Source organism: Saccoglossus kowalevskii, chromosome 9, assembly GCF_978046115.1.
Source record: "Saccoglossus kowalevskii chromosome 9, keSacKowa6.1, whole genome shotgun sequence".
Lineage (NCBI taxonomy): Eukaryota > Metazoa > Hemichordata > Enteropneusta > Harrimaniidae > Saccoglossus > Saccoglossus kowalevskii.
In genome coordinates this window covers 24,915,699-24,934,513 of record NC_140649.1, presented here as the reverse complement: position 1 = coordinate 24,934,513, position 18,815 = coordinate 24,915,699, and the positions used below count along the sequence as shown (strand labels likewise).

General features: G+C 35.8%; 1 long non-coding RNA gene across 1 annotated transcript; it reads right to left on the bottom strand.

The window, feature by feature from the left end:
• Positions 1–2,376: 2,376 nt before the first annotated feature.
• On the bottom strand, positions 2,377–3,103 carry LOC144355235 (uncharacterized). Its single transcript, XR_013421193.2, has 2 exons — positions 3,008–3,103; positions 2,377–2,513 (listed from the first exon to the last, which is right to left on the bottom strand). It is a non-coding gene; the product is annotated as an uncharacterized LOC144355235 (long non-coding RNA).
• Between the last annotated feature and the right edge of the window lie 15,712 nt (positions 3,104–18,815).

Genomic DNA, 18,815 nt, shown 5'->3' with positions numbered 1-18,815 from the left:
TAATTAGTTAATTAGGAAACCAAGATGACCTCCTTTGTCCACAAAACTATATATTTTCGAAAAGCTTATTGTAAGAATTTTAAAGTTTTATTTTTATGAACACTGTAGTTTAAAATATGCAAAAAAAATGTGCTTTTTTGGTCAAAAGTGATTTAAAAAAAATAGCGTCTAAACCATGCTTCTGTTTCCTGTCAAAATTGGTTTATGGGTACATCTGTTTACTATGAAGAAAGCGCCGTCTTGAAAATTGTCTACCAGTTGTCAATTTTGTAGGGCAGCAGCTCAAATTTCACTACTTCAAGTTTATGCATAAATTAACACCCAGGCTAGTTGTCTGTACGGTTGCTGTAAAACTATTCAACTAAAAACAATGCCCCGACGGCGTTTTGAAGATAAACACATTGTCAATCATTTGTGAGAATTTCAAAATAAAAGGTCAAAGCGTCTAGGAGCTATTTTTTTAAAGTTCTGGGATGTGCACTAAAAAGAAGCTGAGATAATTGCTAATTTGCATAACAATTCACTCAGTAAGAAGTTTGCTAATGCTCGAAATTAAAATGGCTGTTACAGTTTTAAATTTAAATGTATCATCGTTTTGTTAAAAAGTTAAATACAGTGCATGATATGGAGATCCCGTCATTTCTTTTTTTTCACCATGTTTTCTTTTTTATTATTTATGTACAGCCTTGCTACATCTTGCTAAGCTTTCAAAAGAGATAATTTTTCACCCGTTATCTATATTTTAAAATCGTTTTTTGAGTATATTCCACTTTTCACAATTCTACAAAATGTCAACAGTCTATAGCCAAGACTTTTTGGATAATAAAGAGCAAAACAAAGAATTTCACTCCCAAGTGCCCACGAACCTGCATCTCTACCTTAAAAACAAACTCTCGAACTTGACAATATTCACTTTCAGACCATTAAGCAAATAGATGGAAATACCAGTTGCATAAATCATGAAGATTGATGATTCGATTGCTGGCGGGATAGCTGCATTTGGTTTTCATTTCTATGCAATGTAAAATCATATCGCTGCTGTGGGCGGCGACGGCTGACAGATTGTTTTGGTTCTGCGGCTGTCATGGCAATATGGGAGTCTGAATCAGTTAGGCCCTGATTCCACAGTATTCCATTAATGAACGAAATTCACATAACAATCTTATGCTTACAAATAATTGACAAACAAGTTGACAATCCCTAATATTGCTAAATCGCCAGTTGTGAACTGTATCAGGATTCCCGCATGAAGTTACACAGATAGAAAAAAATGCATCATTCTATCAAGGAAAAATATTGATTTCGTTTGTCCAGGTTATATAATAAATTATGAAATAATTAATATTTCATTTTTATAAGTGTATCTTTATTTATTAAAATATGTACACATTATATCTAATTGGGGTGGGAATTGCCAAGCCAGTTTATAAAATTGTGAACAAATATTTTCGTAAATAACACCGCGAAATACGCCCTCGAGAAGTGTTACTGGCGGAATATTTTATATTGCAATTTCTTTCAATTCTAATTGGTTTTATTGCAATGCATTAGTAATAATGTAAATATATTTACATTTTTTTATTTCGTTGCTGAGACCGAGTTATACATTTATTTCGTACTATAATTTATAAATATTGGAAAATTGTTATGGGAACTATTAATTTCAATAAACAATATTCAACTACTAGTATCCTTTGCAACACCAATACAGTATGTTAATGAGAAGTATAAAAAAATACATGATGCAAAACCCAATTATAAATGGTTAAATGTTTATTGATCTTTGAAACGGGGGGACATTATCAGAGCATGGGTTTTATTTTGGAACTCCTGCCAGAGAAACTGCACAAATCACAAGGGCCAGTTGTTAAAGAAACATAAAATTTTAATTCTCTACAACGATGAAAGGACCAGTTACTGTGACAAAGCCCTACTCCCCGCGAAAGCCATCCGATACGAAACCCGCTTACCGCGAAAGCCGTACTGCGACTCAAGCTACTAGTATAAGGTCCAATCTGATTAAAATCTGATGTAGTGTACGGGCTTTAATTATTTTGGCTATAAACTTATTTTAATTTTATTTTTTATTACTTTTGTTATTAATGCCTTTTTAGTTTATTATTTTACTTTGATTTTGATTTTGTTTTTAATTCCGCCCTACATACAACTGATCCGACGCCTATGTAAGTCCCGTTCAAATCTCGCGTAAGTAACAGCCAATCACAGCCCCCCTTTTATACAAGCTGTCGGTTGCTTACTTTTCAGTGTAGCGATACTCTACGGGCAATCTTTCTGTACATTATATTTTGCCCACTTAATAAATCATTAATAGAAAATTGTTAGTATATTTGTTTTTACAAATGAAATTCCACAGCATTTTACAATTTTTTTCATTATATTGAATATTTTTTTCACTTCTAACAAATGTGTACACTTCCTAATACATCTTCGCCAGCCAAGGTTCGTTTATTCAGTCATCGCTTCAATTTACATCAAACACTGAGCATAATTATCTAGAATGGAAGCAGAAAAATAAGTAAATCGTAATGATTAGAACATTGCAAACAGCTATAATAAACAATGCAAACTGATTTTAAATTGTATAACGGTCACCGGCCACAGCATCGACGCAGAAAATTGGAGCAAAAAATATTTCCTGATCAATTGCGATGTGTTCCAAATAAAAAATATTTTATTCCAGTCCAAATCAGCTCAATTACTTTAATAAAGAGTTATTGTATAATGTACAAAATGTTGATACATTTTGATGAATATTTACAGCTACGGCTTCAATACCGTAGACAATTTTGGCCCGATCGTCAACAAAACATCACCAGTCTCCAGGGCAAGCGACTGGAAAAAGACACCGGTGTTTGGTCGAACCGGTGAAAACAAAATCGTCACTCCCAGAATAACTACACAAAATAACGATCTAAACTCGAACCATTCGAGCCCCAATATAAACATAAAAAATGACTTTCGTTGCATTTGACAATGATAAACTTACCAAAAAGCCGTGTTTTTTCTCTGTCGCTAACGTCGGTATAATCCGCCATTTTATTTGAGTGTGTTTGCCACCTGACTCTTCCCGGTGACGTCATCATGTGCGCTATAGAAGGAGGTCTGTGATTCATTGACTAAAATCCTCGATAGTGGGTCTCGTTGAAATCTCGTTACATAGGCATCGGGTCAGATGTATGTAGGGCGGAATTAAAACAAATCACAAAATCAAAATCAAAGTAAAATAATAAAATAAAAAGGCATTAATAACAAAATTAATAAAAATAAAATTAAAATAAGTTTATAGTCAAAATAATCAAAGCCCGTACACTACATCAGAATTTATCAGATTGGTATAAGGTCGTACTGAAACTAAGTAACCCATTCTAGTAGCTCTGGCACTTTAATTTGACCACGTTTTAAATAACACATTTAAGCGGCTAATACCTGATGTTAGTAATATAATACTATTTACCAAGGTCTGTTATATAGATGGTGCAGTAACCGAATATGATAATTTTAATTAATCACATGTAAAAACCATGTGTTTTGCCAATAACACGCACTTTTTGAGATACTGACATCACCAACTGACAATCTCTTAGAAGGCCAAAACATGGCTCGTTGCAAATTCTGTTTTGGTAATAACTGTTCGAATAATAATTCGCATGTTTCCGCAATATGACAATAATTTCAGACAGCCGTTAGAGCTCTTTTGGTGCTTTAATGTGGAATTTGTGGACATCGTCTTTTCTAAATTCTCCAAATTCGCCTTGGCAACACACGAGATTATTTTCTCCGACTGTACTGTTTGCCGATCTCTCATGAAATGTGTCATACCACAGATACAGTTACCGAAAAATTGTGCAAAACATTGCCAATGTCTTGATATAACCAAAAATATATGTATATTTTAATTTCAGGCGAAAAACTAATGATTAAACTGCGGCGTTCCGTTATGCAATTAAGATCGGATGCCCTTGTAAGGTTAGGACGCGAATACACAAACAACATAATTCACGTTACTTTCTATTGAGGCAATAGTCGGACAAGTGTGACCGCCAAATCCACGGAGCATATGCAACAATTACTACACACGTTTTAGAACTGTTATGCAATCCATGTTATATTCTAAGGAACCATTTCATAAGGGATTACTGGTGACCTCGATTGGTCAGAAATACATGTATTACTTTTTATTTCTCATCAAACTAGCATTCTCAGTACTGTCAATATTGTCCATTTTAGTTTTAAATTAGATTTGTGTCCCATCTACATTATAACCAGTATACTTCCCGCTACATTTTGCTTAGACGAAATAGAATACAGTCATATTGTGGTAGAAATCGAAAAGTTTATTTGAATGGAAATGAGCCAGATAATAATTTCTATGCAAATTAGTCATTTCATCAAAATCATGATAATTTATGTCATTTAATTCCTTTATTGAGTGAGTGAATGAATGAAAGAAATGTATCACATTTACATCTATTTTATAGTATGTAGTTTATTATGGCCTTGCAATTAGCTTAGAATATAGCTTATCGAGAAATATAGCAGTATTGTTTTTAACCAGTTATATGGTTGTACAATATTTTTGTATTGCTACGGAATTTATACAATTTATATTAGAAAATCATAGACCTTAGTTTTCTAAGGTCTATGGTATAATGAACTAGTGTATGTAGTAACATTTTAGAGGACAAAATCTTTATATCAGCTTCATTTATTGACTTAGTACTTCATATATGTGATTGTCTGTCTTTGTTTTGTACCTCTACGCTCCACAACCCATTCACGCCAACTTCCTTATCTACGTATCTCCTGTGACAAGAGTGAACTATGTCCATATAAGGAATCTTAAATCATCAGTCAACAATTACTATTTGACTTCTTCTTGGAAACTAACAGCCTGATTGTGTTGATGCTTGGTTAGACCGCTGTCAGATTTTTTCATCAATTCAATATATTGACAGATATTGATGTGACTTTAAGTGACAAATTCCTTTTCCAACTTCTGCTTTAAAACTATCATCTTAATTGATTTGATACTTCAAGTTGCTAATAAGGTGTTTTGAAAAACCTGTATCAGCTTTGCTCATTTACTGATGATAACTTGGAAGTATAATATTTACTTCTTCTTGAAAACTATCTTGAAAACTATCTGACTTTAAAGATGGACGTTAGGTGGTCATGTCCTGAGAATTAGAACTAAATTGTTGTCCTGTAGACATGCTGAATTTGTCTGAGTATGCATTCTGTAAAAAATGTAGCGTGATAAACATCTCTATAACCAATGTAAAACAGAGTATTCACAATAGAAGATATCTTATTCTTATGAAGTCCAGCCCGAGATAAAATGACAATGTCTAAGACTGGGACATTTTATCAATGGATGACGAGCTTTACATTCCAGAAAAGTGCGAGAATGAGGGCGTTATCAGATTTGAAATCCACAGCACCAGACCATCTGCAATTATATATATGTTTGGGAAAGTCTTAAACTTTTGATGGAATTCAGTGAGTCCAGTCAACTATTTTGTACACAATTTGTAATATGAAAGGGGGGAGCATTGCTCTTTTTATGTATGGGTTATGTCATAAAAGTCCAAGAATTTTTAATACTACACAATAGGTGAATACAGTACACGTGTGGGTTAGTGTACGTGTACGGAATTTGTAATCATTGTTCTCATTTAATTTGCATACTGAAATTGGCTTAGGACAGTAGTATAATTCTGAAATCAATGTTCGACCGAGTCACTTATGGTATGCTACCATGGGCAGTTTTTTTCCGCAGTACGTTCATCAGCGCCACAATCGCCACGCTGTATATTAGTCAATGCAGTAGGGACGGCTCTCACGATAATCGGCGGTGCCAGGCGAATTTTGAAATTGTTTATTGGTTTGTTTGTGATGACTAAAAATATAAGTGCACCGCTAATTAATTCATAGCAGTACTTCAATAATTAATATCCCTTGTATTGTCATTACTCTGCATCAATGTGATTAGAGAAAGTAAAAAACATGCATTCTCTGTCACCTTTACTGTGACCTCATAATTGGCACTAAATAATACGTAGTATAATCACTGCACTAGCCCTGTGAAATGCGTACACTCCCAACAACTTAAATATGTAAATTACATGCAAATTTGTCTTGGAAATGAACAGCGATTTAAATGCATGTTTTTTACTCGATCTGTACGGCATTTTGTGTGTATGGTGCATCAATAGTGGTTGATAAAAGTACCGATGTCGGAAAAAAATTGAATTAGTTTTTGATTAGTGTGGTAAATAAAATGTGTCAAAATGGGATGGCGAAGCGATTCCAATCAAATTAATCACGTGACTGAAACACTTAGAATATTAAAGTTACACAGTGTCATTAACGATGTTAGCCAGTGGTGTTAACAACCTTCGAAGTAAGTAACTTGAAGTCGCGAAATTGTCTTCACGAAGTTCGAGTTTGAGTTAAGTGAGCGTTGTCGGGTAAAATGTGGACGTGGTCGGGCCAAAAATTAACTCGGGAGTGGGCATAGTCTATAACTCACAGTTTTAACATTAACATTAACTAAACTCAGTGCACAACGTTGGTGCTTTACAGACACTAATGCATTGCCAGCTCCCCTGTGGCCATATTTCGAAAAATAAATATTGTAAGAACACGCTCGCACTCGTTGCCCCGCCTCATGCACGATGTCTGCCAAATGAAATGCACTGTGAGCTGTTGAGTTCATCACACATCGAACACGTCGCGTCTCTGTGATCATTGTGGATCTTTAAAGCAAGATGACCCAAATTAAAATGTCACACGTCTGCTCACACGTTACTCCATATATGTATATACAATGATTATATATAATATAAATCAGTTTTGAGAAAACTTTCATAACATTTGTTTAAAACAGAGAAGAGTTCCAAAGAATTATTTTAAAGACACAGTTTGCAGTTTGCGTCACTTTTAAAAATTAATTAAGGATCACTTGTATAGTTCCACATCAGTCCCTATATATAGTTTCTCTACACAATGCTACCAGTCGTAATCTGAGATAATGAACACATATTGAATGCCCATGAGAGCAATAGCATATTATGACTATTTCCCCTCGAAGAATTTTGATTCATACAACAAAATAAGTCTATTTCCCGAGGCCGTTGGTCGATTTTGTGAAAGACTCAAAATCATGAGGTAAATGGACGTATGTTATTGCCCGAACAAAGCCAGCGATATTCATTTTGAGTCAATAACGACAAATGTCACACTATCAGGAATTTATTTTAGACACTTAAATAACAGGGAACGTTCAACACAACAGTGGTGAACACTAATACATAATACTAATAACGTTATTTGCCCGGTGATCATATTTCACGGTAGACGCTGTGCCGAGACGTAAAGTTCGGTTCGACTTACACGCTCGACGCCTCTTACGAGAATGCCAACTTCAAAGCAGTGTAGTTGAAGCCAAATTTAAAAAAATAAAACGTATTTGATAGTGTTCTTAGTCCATTGTGAATCATTTTCGGATGCCAATTCTCTGCCTGCCTAAGAAGGAAAACATGGAATGTCTTCGTCTAATATGCTTTCCATATGTGTATGCAAGGTCGTCATTTGTAAAAAGAGATCTCATCGCATACGCATGTGCGGCGATAAATAGTCTGGGAATAGCCTGCTGAACCATAGATCTACCAACATGGCTGAACTATTCCCAAAGTGACGTCACTTTGAGAATTGTTCATCACGTGCGGATGATAGCGTAATTCTATATAGCCCCATATGACCGAGTGTTACAGGTAAAGATTATTATCTCCGCCATAGACACCAATGACAAAAACTTCATAATACTGACAAAAATGAAATACAACCATCGTTTTCTAGAAAAAATATGCAGCTGATTCCACACAAATATCTTTATATTGACCAGAAGTACAATACATGATTGCAAGAAGGTTAAATTCTGAGTATTTTTTTAGAATTGCTTAGGGACGTTGGGCGTCATGCTGCGCGCGTTCGATATAGATCTCATATCGACGTATGCCACACAAGTGAAATACACTGTCTGTAATTAACACGAAATTCGAACTTGCGCAATTTGACTAGGGTCGCCCTTTGAAAATGCACAAATATTTTTTGCAAGCTAACATCATTATATAACATAGCACAATTTTTTAAGCTTGGTTTATTCACTTCTATGAATTTATTGATCCATATAAAGTGTGAAAACCGTCTGTGCACACCACGTATTACAAATAATCACAGTAATACGCATGAGTGCGCCACTACGTGGTTTCGTCATCCTATCTATTGAATAACATTTTACATCAATATGCCTCGAAACACAATTCTCAGATGTGTTCAATATTTCATTTATATATAAAGACCTCTGGCAGATGTTCAATTTAGACGACATAATGCGATGCCACGAATCGACTGTGATCGGTGTAACCCCTTGGCATATTTCACCACATCTTAGTTCTATGTGTGCAGTCATCATTTACGTACACGTCATTGTACTGTCCTTTATTGGGACCGACAATGGAATACACTAGAAGGTGTTTCCAAGCGATTTGCTCCGTATGTGTGTATAATTTTCATGTATGGGTTGCTAGTGCGCGCGATATTCTGTTAAAATATGTCAATATTTTGTCGTCTCGTGCGGAAGTTGGATAAAACTACGCGTGCTTTCATGAGTTCCTTTTATATGTCCATTTTCGTTCCATGCGACAAATTTTTTGGTCTGTATTTCGCAGCGCACCACAAAAAATAATAATTTGCTCAGTGGCGCTGTGTTAAACATCCATTTGTGAAGACTAAAATAAATTAGGAGATTATATAAAACACGACTCGTTACAAAATGGCAGATTTGATGACGTGTTTGAATAACTTGGCGGGTTTGATGACGTTCTCGAACAAAATGGCGAATTCAATGATAAGCTCGGACAAAATGTCAAATTTTATTAAATGCAAAGCTTTCTGGTGACACTTGCACCTGGAAAATTCTATAAATATTCAGTTAATATCGGGTAGCGTAGAATTCCTAAATCTAAATCACATGCATAATGTATAAAAAAAAAACACGGCTTTCATTTTTTTCAAAGCTGTCACCATGGTTACATTTTACCTTTAAAATATATATGTATATATGTATGCGACATGCATTTCTGTTATATTTTGAAAACGTGGATTCGTGTCTGAATAATGCGAATTCATACAGCGGGAAAAAGGACGTATGCATGCATTGTGTAGAGTCGCATTTACAACCGCCTTATTTTCAACTCGCACAACACAACTACACCCGCAGGGCAGTCGCGCGACGGCTTAGGCTAGTGAGTAACCTATTCATATACTTAAATACATCATACATAGTTCATGCTTACAAAAACTATTGGCTATAAAGCTCATGTTGCCAACGATTAATATCACTATGGTAACAATTGTTTTAAATTTTGTATCATTCAGAATAGAAATATTTATCGAAGGGAGCCTGTGCCGAACGAGTGCCGTTACTTGCCAGAATCGCATTCTCCGTCGGTTATTTGTTCATATTTTGTAAATTAGTTATTCGTTAAAAAGTATTTTTAAGTAAGTTCCTGCAATTATTTTTGTTCCAACAAAACACTCATTTTTTAATCTCATGAGACTTAATTTTAAATGTTTTGCAGCACATTAATTTTATCATTTAAACATTAATGAAAACGAAAATTGTAAAGGTAATCGACACGTGACTGACACGCGCATTTCCAACACATTTAATTAACCTATATAATATACATATCTCGTCACGAAATTAACCTCTGTAAGCCATAGGAATTGTCAACAGAATAAACCCTATCATTCAAGGACAACGTACAAGAAATTGGCCATTGTAAACCAAAAAAAATGGTCAACCGATTGACCTATATAATAATGACATGTTATCGATATAAAAGCTTGGGCCTCCTCTGCTTATTTATAATATACCTAACGTTTTCAAATACAAAAAATGATTTAATGGAACATTCTTTGTTAGTAATATCAAACTATTGAAACGGATATTTTAGAGTTAACGTTTTTATTGCTTATGGAAGCAGTTTAATTCCCAGAATTCCGTACTTATAAAGTAATAAGATAAGCTCAAGTCGGCGAGTTCAAGCTTTCTGGGAGTATACATAATGGGCGAGACAATATTCGATTTTCTTTTTAAAATTGCATTATTGATGAGGTTTGTTGAACTGCTGTTTGATACTGCACGTTGATAAATATATCCAATTATGAGTTATCACGAGCTGAAACTGAGGTGTTCTACTTGAAGCCCTCGCGCAAGTATTCGTTTAAAGAAACATTACAAGTCAGTATTGCGCATGTGCTGTAATTATTTTAGTTCGTACAATAACAATAACCGTACATGCGTATTAGGTATTTTAATTTTTCAACAACAATATTAAAAAATACATGTTTTTCTTCATATCATATCTTTAAAGGGCGGTAGTCGTCGTGCCGCGTCCTGTTCGATACGGGACTCATAGCGACGTATACAACGCGTGTAAAATACATTGTTTTTTTACATGACATTCAAACACGCGCTGCGCGACGACCACCGCGCTTTAAATTGACTGAACTGTGAGGGGTACGACTTGTTAACGCTTGTGTTACACATTACACCACCTGCTCGTAAATTTGAGTACTGACAGCGAGGAGGGAACGCTTCGGTAATCCCACAACGAGCCTCGGAGTCGGAGTGTTTTACTGTAAATACGCAGTCATGTATTCCTGAACACACTTGTAATTTCTGTCAGTATTTGACCAAATCAGAAGCATTAATTCTCATCAAATGGAAGATAAAAATGTAATCAATAAACTGCGATAATCCAGCCAAGAGAATATTTGCAATATGTCGCCATTGACAGATAACGCGAGTCACGCGTGACTTAGTATGAAGTCTGATTATAACCACCAAGTACGCAGTCACTGAGTTGTACATCAGCTGCAGCGACAATCATAACATTTACCAAGACTTTTAGACGAAAGGTCGAGCATTCAAATCCAGTTGGATTATCTAAGTATGCTTTAACGATGCCGTGGGGAGAGACGCTGTGTACTCAGTGCTTTGATGATCATGAAAAAAGACATTGATCACGTGTTCTACCCGGGGAGTATGATATGATATGCTGGTCTCGCAGAGTGTCATATCGGGAAATTCTGATATTCATCCGTGTGTTATGAAAATGTTTTGTTTCTCAGTCCAAATTAATATATTACTCTTTATACATGTATCGTGATATTCACGCCATGCGCTCCTTTTTCATGGGTGGTTTTAGGATATTCCAGCTGGTTGCACACATACCGTCTTTCTATATGTAGTTGTGTAGTGAGCCATGTCTATGCATGTATTCTAAATAAATGAATAATACATATTCTTATACATCTGTCACCGTAACGCCATGAGTTACAGCGTGCCATCATTTTGCGGTATTTTACGTGGTATTTTCATCCTACCATATAAGGTAATTCCAAATACGGAATGATTACGCGCGTAAGCGTCCTCGGTTTGACCGGACTCCCGGCCACACAAAGAAGGTCGCTGATTCTGTTCTAAACTTTTTGGATTTCGGCATCCCCATGATGTATCATTGGAAGGAAAAGATGTATAATAATAAAGTTATTACGAGGATACCTCAAAGTATGCACTCAGACAGTACGCCGTCGCATCGACCTCCGCTGCTCGTCGGTCGATACTGCCGCTGTACTGTCTTCGTGCATACTTTGAGTTATCCTCGTAATAACCTCATATTATATGATGGCGACCAAATCCTATCCTAAACGCTTTGGTGAACGGAGCAGTGGTAGCCTCAATGTAAACCAAATGACATTGAATGCCCTATCGGTTTATAATCAACATTGTTACCATGGAAACCGTTGTCTTGGCCTTTCTAGATGTGACCATTGAGACATATATGTCAAAAGATCACGACATCCTACAACGCCAGGGGCCTAATTAGTGAGTCGAAGAGAGGAACGTTGATCGACTGAACAAAGCGATCGATTGGCGGTACAATACGTGGTGGTTATCACCGGCAGTACAGAAAAAATAGATTCTTTAGATATCCTTCTTGAAAAACAAGTCGTTTCTATGAACGTTATCATTACTGGCAGTTCTCGTTATGGGCCATTGTTATCCCAATTACGTTACAGTCTCGAAGGACTAAGACACTTACAAAATAAATCCCTACGAAGTACCGTTCACTTCTGGCATGTTGAAAACCCCAAGAGAATTCCAACAACTTGAAAACATCGGAAATTTGCAATTCATTTGAAAACAATAAAAATACATGTCATTTTTCATAGAAACGCCGGGGATAATGCGTTGCCGGATGACCAGAGTTCATAGAAGGAAACGCTAGTAATTGGGCGTTAATGGGACGGTAAAACGAGAAGGGTCGCGTGATTTTTCGCGAATTGTATTAATTATCGAGCCGAAGATCATGAAAGATGTAACGGCGCACCCCGAATGTATAAAATGAAGTTCACAATTAGATGAACTTCAAAGTTTTTGTAAGAGACTTTCATTCAATCAACAACAGGGCATGAATAAAGATCGGAAGAGCGCTGGCAATGATGTTTCTTATCTTATCAGTGACAATCAAGGTCGTTGGGGGAAAAGTGAAATAAAATAAATGCGTGCGTGTCACCGATGTTCATAGAAAATAATTACTTCACCCAAGAGAGTACCATTGTCACCACCCACTTCAAGAATATGAAATATTCAAAGAATATATCTGGCAAAAGCGGATACATTAATATTGTAAATTAATATTCATACAAGTACTAGTATTTGTTTGTCGAGTAGTTGAATTGAAAAATAAACAATAATGTTGGACATTATTATAATAAAATAAATAACAAAAAAACACAATTTAAAGTATACAAACATCAAAGGTATTAATATACTAAAATTGCATAAATATGGTTCAGTTATATTTGTTTGTAATTGTAAAGACTGGATGACTACGTTATGACCCAGAAACAGGTAACATAAATGGCAAATCAAACAAAAAATACGTCTAACTAAAATTCTAATCATGGAAATATTGCATTGCATTGCGGTTGACAAAGCAATGTGTAAGCTGTCTGTCATATATGTGGATAAAAAACACACATAGCTTCAACGCCTGTGTACGCGTTTCTGTACCTTGCTGTGTGTCACGGTGTTGCCTATGACTGCTACGATCACATATAACTAGTCACTATCTAGCGGCTGCATTAAGTCAGCTGAAATTAAACCCAATGAAAATGTTTTTCTCTGCTGTATTCACCCCGCCTTTCTAAGACCGTGACGTGACTGGCACGAGAATTGGGACTCCGGGTGACACACTGGCAAACTCCCATGGCTGGTCAACATTCAGTAAATACTATAAGGTTAATACGGTTATTACGAGGATACCTCAAAGTATGCATGAGTCCGGTCAAACCCTGGTGGCAGCCATGTTCAAAGTTTGCTTTTGTTATTAGAGGACGCTTCCGCGCGCAATCACTACATATTTGGAATTCGCATTTCCTTATATGGTAGGATGAAAAATCCCGTAAAATATCGCAAAATTACGGTACGCTGTAACTCATGGCGTTACGGTGACAGATGTATAATAATGCTATTTATTGCTCCGACTTATCAAACAAAGCTCCTAAATAACGAATAGCATATAACGTATATTTTGACAGCCTATGTTAATTATTAATGTATTACGTGAAACGTATTTAAAAGCGAATGTGTATCGTCGGTTAGTAATTATTAAAACGGACAGGTTACTTTTACATAATTTCGCAACAGTACACGTTAATTGACACCTGTCTGCTTATTTCGATCTGACTGTCGTCTTTCGCACAGAAGACGAAAGAAACAAGCGAGTCGTCGTCTGAGCAATCCACTTAAGTGTTCGTCGACATATTGTTTTTTCATAAATATCCAAGTAGCGAATATAACCTCTCAATTTTAACCAGTTTATTCACTCGTTTACGGCGTGAATAACAATCGCGGTGAACTAACATTAAGGTTTGGGCCGTTTGAAAACCTGGGGGCTTGAAGATGTCAAGCAATGCATTTTTTCACCTCACTTTTTTTTGCTCTGACTGGAAGACGACAATTAGCATTTTGTTTCCAATGTTACCGTTGTAATGTACACGGCATAGCCACCGTACATTTGATGTGCGAGCCAAGGAAAATTGTCTAACACCAAATAAACTATCTTTTTAAGTTTACTATTTCCTCTTGAAAGTTAGTAAGTACTCGGGGACGCCATCAATATTTTGAGTTTAATGCCATGATTGTGATTGCTTGAAGCGCTACATTCGCCGCACTGCGTCCTGTTCCTGTAGTACTGTGGAATACTTTATTTTCGCTGGAATTAATTTTCGCTGAAAAGGCTTTTTGGGCGTTTTGTATGAAACTTATTTTCACTGATTTTTGAAGAATTTAATGTGAAATATAGGAAAAAAAGTATATTCGCTGGATTTTATTTTCAGCGAAAATAGCGAAAATAAATTCCAAGCGAAAATAAAGTATTCTACATATAACAACGCGTGTAAAATACATTGTTGTTTACGCAATATTCAAACACGAGGAAGATAGTAAAATTGAAAGAAAGTGTGGAACTATACTGAAAGGAAATGTATTAAATGTGCCTTTGATGTTGGTATATTTTCGTCACTTGTGCGTCAAATATAGGAATGTATAATCGACTCACATAGAGAAGAATTTTTATTTTGTAAAACCAATATAGTGCAATATTATTTAATTTAAAGGGCAGTGGTCGTCGCGCAGGGTGTACTCGAGTTTCGTGTAAACAAACTATTTATTTACAAGCGTTGGTTACAGAGCGCGGTGTGACGTCCATCCTTTAAAAGGCGGTGGTCGATCCGCAAGTTTTGACCTGAGCGCGACGTGCACTAATCACCGCCGGTGACTTCGCCGATACCTGCCAATCACCAACAAAAAATTACAAAGTTAAATCTTAGAAACTTATCAGTTTGTACTTATTGGTCTGCCCAACAGTCAAAGTCGCCATCTTTGTTTATATGAGACACATATCTTGCGCATGCGTGGCGCGACGACCACCGTCCTTTACGTTGATCTATTTCTTCGGTCTATTTTGTAACGTAGACAGAGCAGTGTAGAACAACTGACATGATAGTATTTTATTTTTAAAATATGTCTGAAATATTAACTCTGACAAAACATACAAACAAAGTACAACATTTATTTGACGGATTTCATTTCCCTCATCGTGGGTTACCTATTTACGTCATTTTGTTTTGCTCTTTGATTTGAAATATCCAAATGGTTTACGTGTGAATTATAATTGAAATAGTCATTAAAAATTGAACGGGGGTTATGTCAACAACGGGGGACAATGTCTTATATTTTAATTAATATGTTGTGTGTGATATATTTTGTTTATTTAATATTTTTTATTACTTATGAGTTATTATTAAATTCGTCTTCTGTTTCATTGATTGATCATTCAGGGGAGAGAGCTAAGAATGCTTGTATATACCAGTGACGAATATTCAACATGGTTCCACTGCTCATAAATTCAATGTGTGTGACAGTGTCATAATGTTATTTTTTACATACCTAGTTGTTTGAGATCTACCGTCATTGTGAACATGCCAGACAATACATTAGCTACAGGACGGTGGAAGATTTCATTATTATACTCTCTTACGTAAATATAGTGCAGCAACTGATTATGTGTACTAGTATTAACTGTAATTCTGGAAAGAAAGAGAGAAACTTTTGCGAAAAGAGGGGATATTTTTTCCATTTTGGTAGATTAAATTTGCATATTTTTTTTTTTATAAAACACGTATTGTTAGCATTTTCCCCTAGCAAAAGTATGATTGCATTTTCCCTGGCCCAAACGTTCATGCCGACAGAATTGTAAATGATACACCCCTAATAGTGTATAATTCTGTGAAAAGTTGCAAATCGCAGCATCTTTAACGACTGCTCATCTTAAAGCGGGAGGGTCGTCACCTGCGCACGCGCGGGAATTGAGTTCCAAGCGACGATTACAACACACGCTAAAAACGCAAAGGCTCATGAGTAGACACTTGTTTGTAAACAATGACACGCTATGGCCATCTGATGCATGCGCAGGTGACGACTCCCCCGCTTTAATCACAATTTAGAAACCGTGCATTTTATTGTAGGGTCAATCAAGTGAAATAAACGTTTTCATGTTCAGGGTCGTGCAGCTATTCTAGAAAGTGGTTTAGCAAACGTAAGAAATGCGCATGTATCACGTGTTTCCTTTTGTGACGTCATCAGGTGACCACAAACCTTGTGATATGTTGTCCCTGGGTGTATAAGTTGTCAATCAATGTGAATGGTCCATGAACGCAATCTAACCTTTAGCCACATTCGTGAACCATCGACTCGCTTCCTCATTCTTATACTATTTGAATTGATGCTAGAAGCTTAAAGCGCGATGGTCGTCGCGCAGCGCGTGTTCGAATTTCATGTAAATAAACAATGTATTTTACACGCGTTGTATACGTCGCTATGAGTCCCATATCGAACAGGACGCGGCACGACGACCACAGCCCTTTGAGTGCAAATTCATAAAACCGGTTTGGCAATGTTTAAAGTTCATTAGCGATCTTGCAGTTTGATTAAACACTGCATTTTTTGTGTAACAAAATAGACCTATATAATACAAACAATTTTAACTTTGATGAGGAAAACAGTTTATATCAAACATATTGATAAACATGATTTCATGAGGTATTTCCCATTTTTTAAAGATGCAGCATGAGCGAAAGCACATATTTTTAATATCGTTCCATGATGCTGCATGTTGAAGATCAAACTGAGTTGTGTTTTAAGAAAAAAATGCTAAATATGTTTCGCAGCACACTGTATCATTCGTTTATACGCATGTAATAATTGTACGTACAGAAATAACCTGTGCACATGCGCCGCAAAAATATTTCCTGGTTTCATCGAACCAATATTCCGATATGTACTACAACATCATCATCATCATCAACAACAACAACAACGTGTTTAATGTAAGCTATGCATAAATTATTCTTTATCTGTTTTCGACATCAATTTGAGTTCAAAAAGCAAGAAGGCTGATTTACAGTTCATTAAATATTCTAAAACATGTAAATGCCAGTGAGCAACAAATAAGATAAGATATTTTTTCCAGTTTTACTAATCATAATAAAATCTTGTTTATCGTAGTTTTTTTGACACATCACATCAGCTTTAATAAATAGCGCAATTTATAACACGCTACCTGATAATTTTAGTGATAATCACGCCATCACACACTGAATAATCGGACTGATACATTTCCGGATTAACTGATACAACATCAGAATCAGCACATTACTCAAACTAATGGGAAATGTTATTTGATATACAAATGTCTAAAAATTGTTCCATCAAACACAAGAAACAACTAAGTCGCACTTGAATTAATATATGTTTAAAAACAAATGGTTTTTTTTTCAAATTATTCACGTTTGGCGTCATAAATATTGAGCCAATATATCAAAAAGACTTGGCAGGTCGTTGACCCGAGATGACCTCATTTACATACATGTTTGTTTGTTTTTTTTCTCACAATTTGAGTGCGCTGACACCACAAAAAGAATCACCGTTTCATGATAAATCATGATTCAATATATTCTTCAATATAAAAATAATAAACAACAATATTACAAATTACATGTTTTCATCCATATTGAACTGTAAACAAAAATCAAGGCAACACAATGTATCCTTTCAGTCACCATGTGTATATATGGTCACGCATATATTTGAGATGTGAGAAGATAGCATAGCAACCGATGATTAACAGGTTTAATTAGTTACAAAATGGCCGCCACTGCTGTATAACCGACATTAGTTTCCAACTGGTTTCTATTCTTGTCCGAATGTAACTTCGATGCATCTAAATTCGAGTGGGTTCAAAACGAGTTGAAAATTAAATTACTATTTCTCTTCACACTAATAATATAAGTCCATGCGATTGACATACAATTATTGGGGGGTTATATCGATTAAACCATGGATATAAAAAAACTCAATGGAATTCTTTCTCTCACTGGCAGTTTGTCTAACTATGCTAATTATATGCAAAATTTAGAAATCGCGCCAAACTCCAGTTCATCTTTATCTTCTAAACTTCAAATTGGGCGTGGGCATACTAAATTGTAGGGCGGACTATAATTTCAAATCACGGCACGAGCAGTAATGTGGGACTTGGTACTGAAACGGTGCGCATGTCTGGTGGTACGTGGTAGTCGCGCAGCCCGTGTTCAAAATTCGTGTAAACAAACAATGTAATAAACAAGCGTTCATACGTCGCTACGGAACCCACATCCAACACGACCGCCGCCCTTTAACATTGTCAATTGTCCTAATAATCAATATATTGATCGAGGGTGTTGTATATTGTGGCGATATCACATATTTGCTCTAATTTATCAGCAATTTGTGTAAGATAGTTTCACACATTAGTTTCCCGCAAAACATACAAGTATAAACGACAATAAATAAAACAGTAGAAATGTAAATTTAACTTTGTTCATGATTTGGTTCATTCAAAATACACTCCATACACCAACGCCACAGAAAACAAATTCTTGTTTCTATAACTCGCACTGGAAAATGAGTCCGTGTTGGAATTCCAAATACTACGACTCACTAACTGGAATGCTTGACCTTTCAACTCGCCGATGAATACGTTCACCACGATTTTATACCGATTATACCCCATGTCCTTGACGCGGTGCTTTATTAATTCGCTTATTTTGGTTGACAT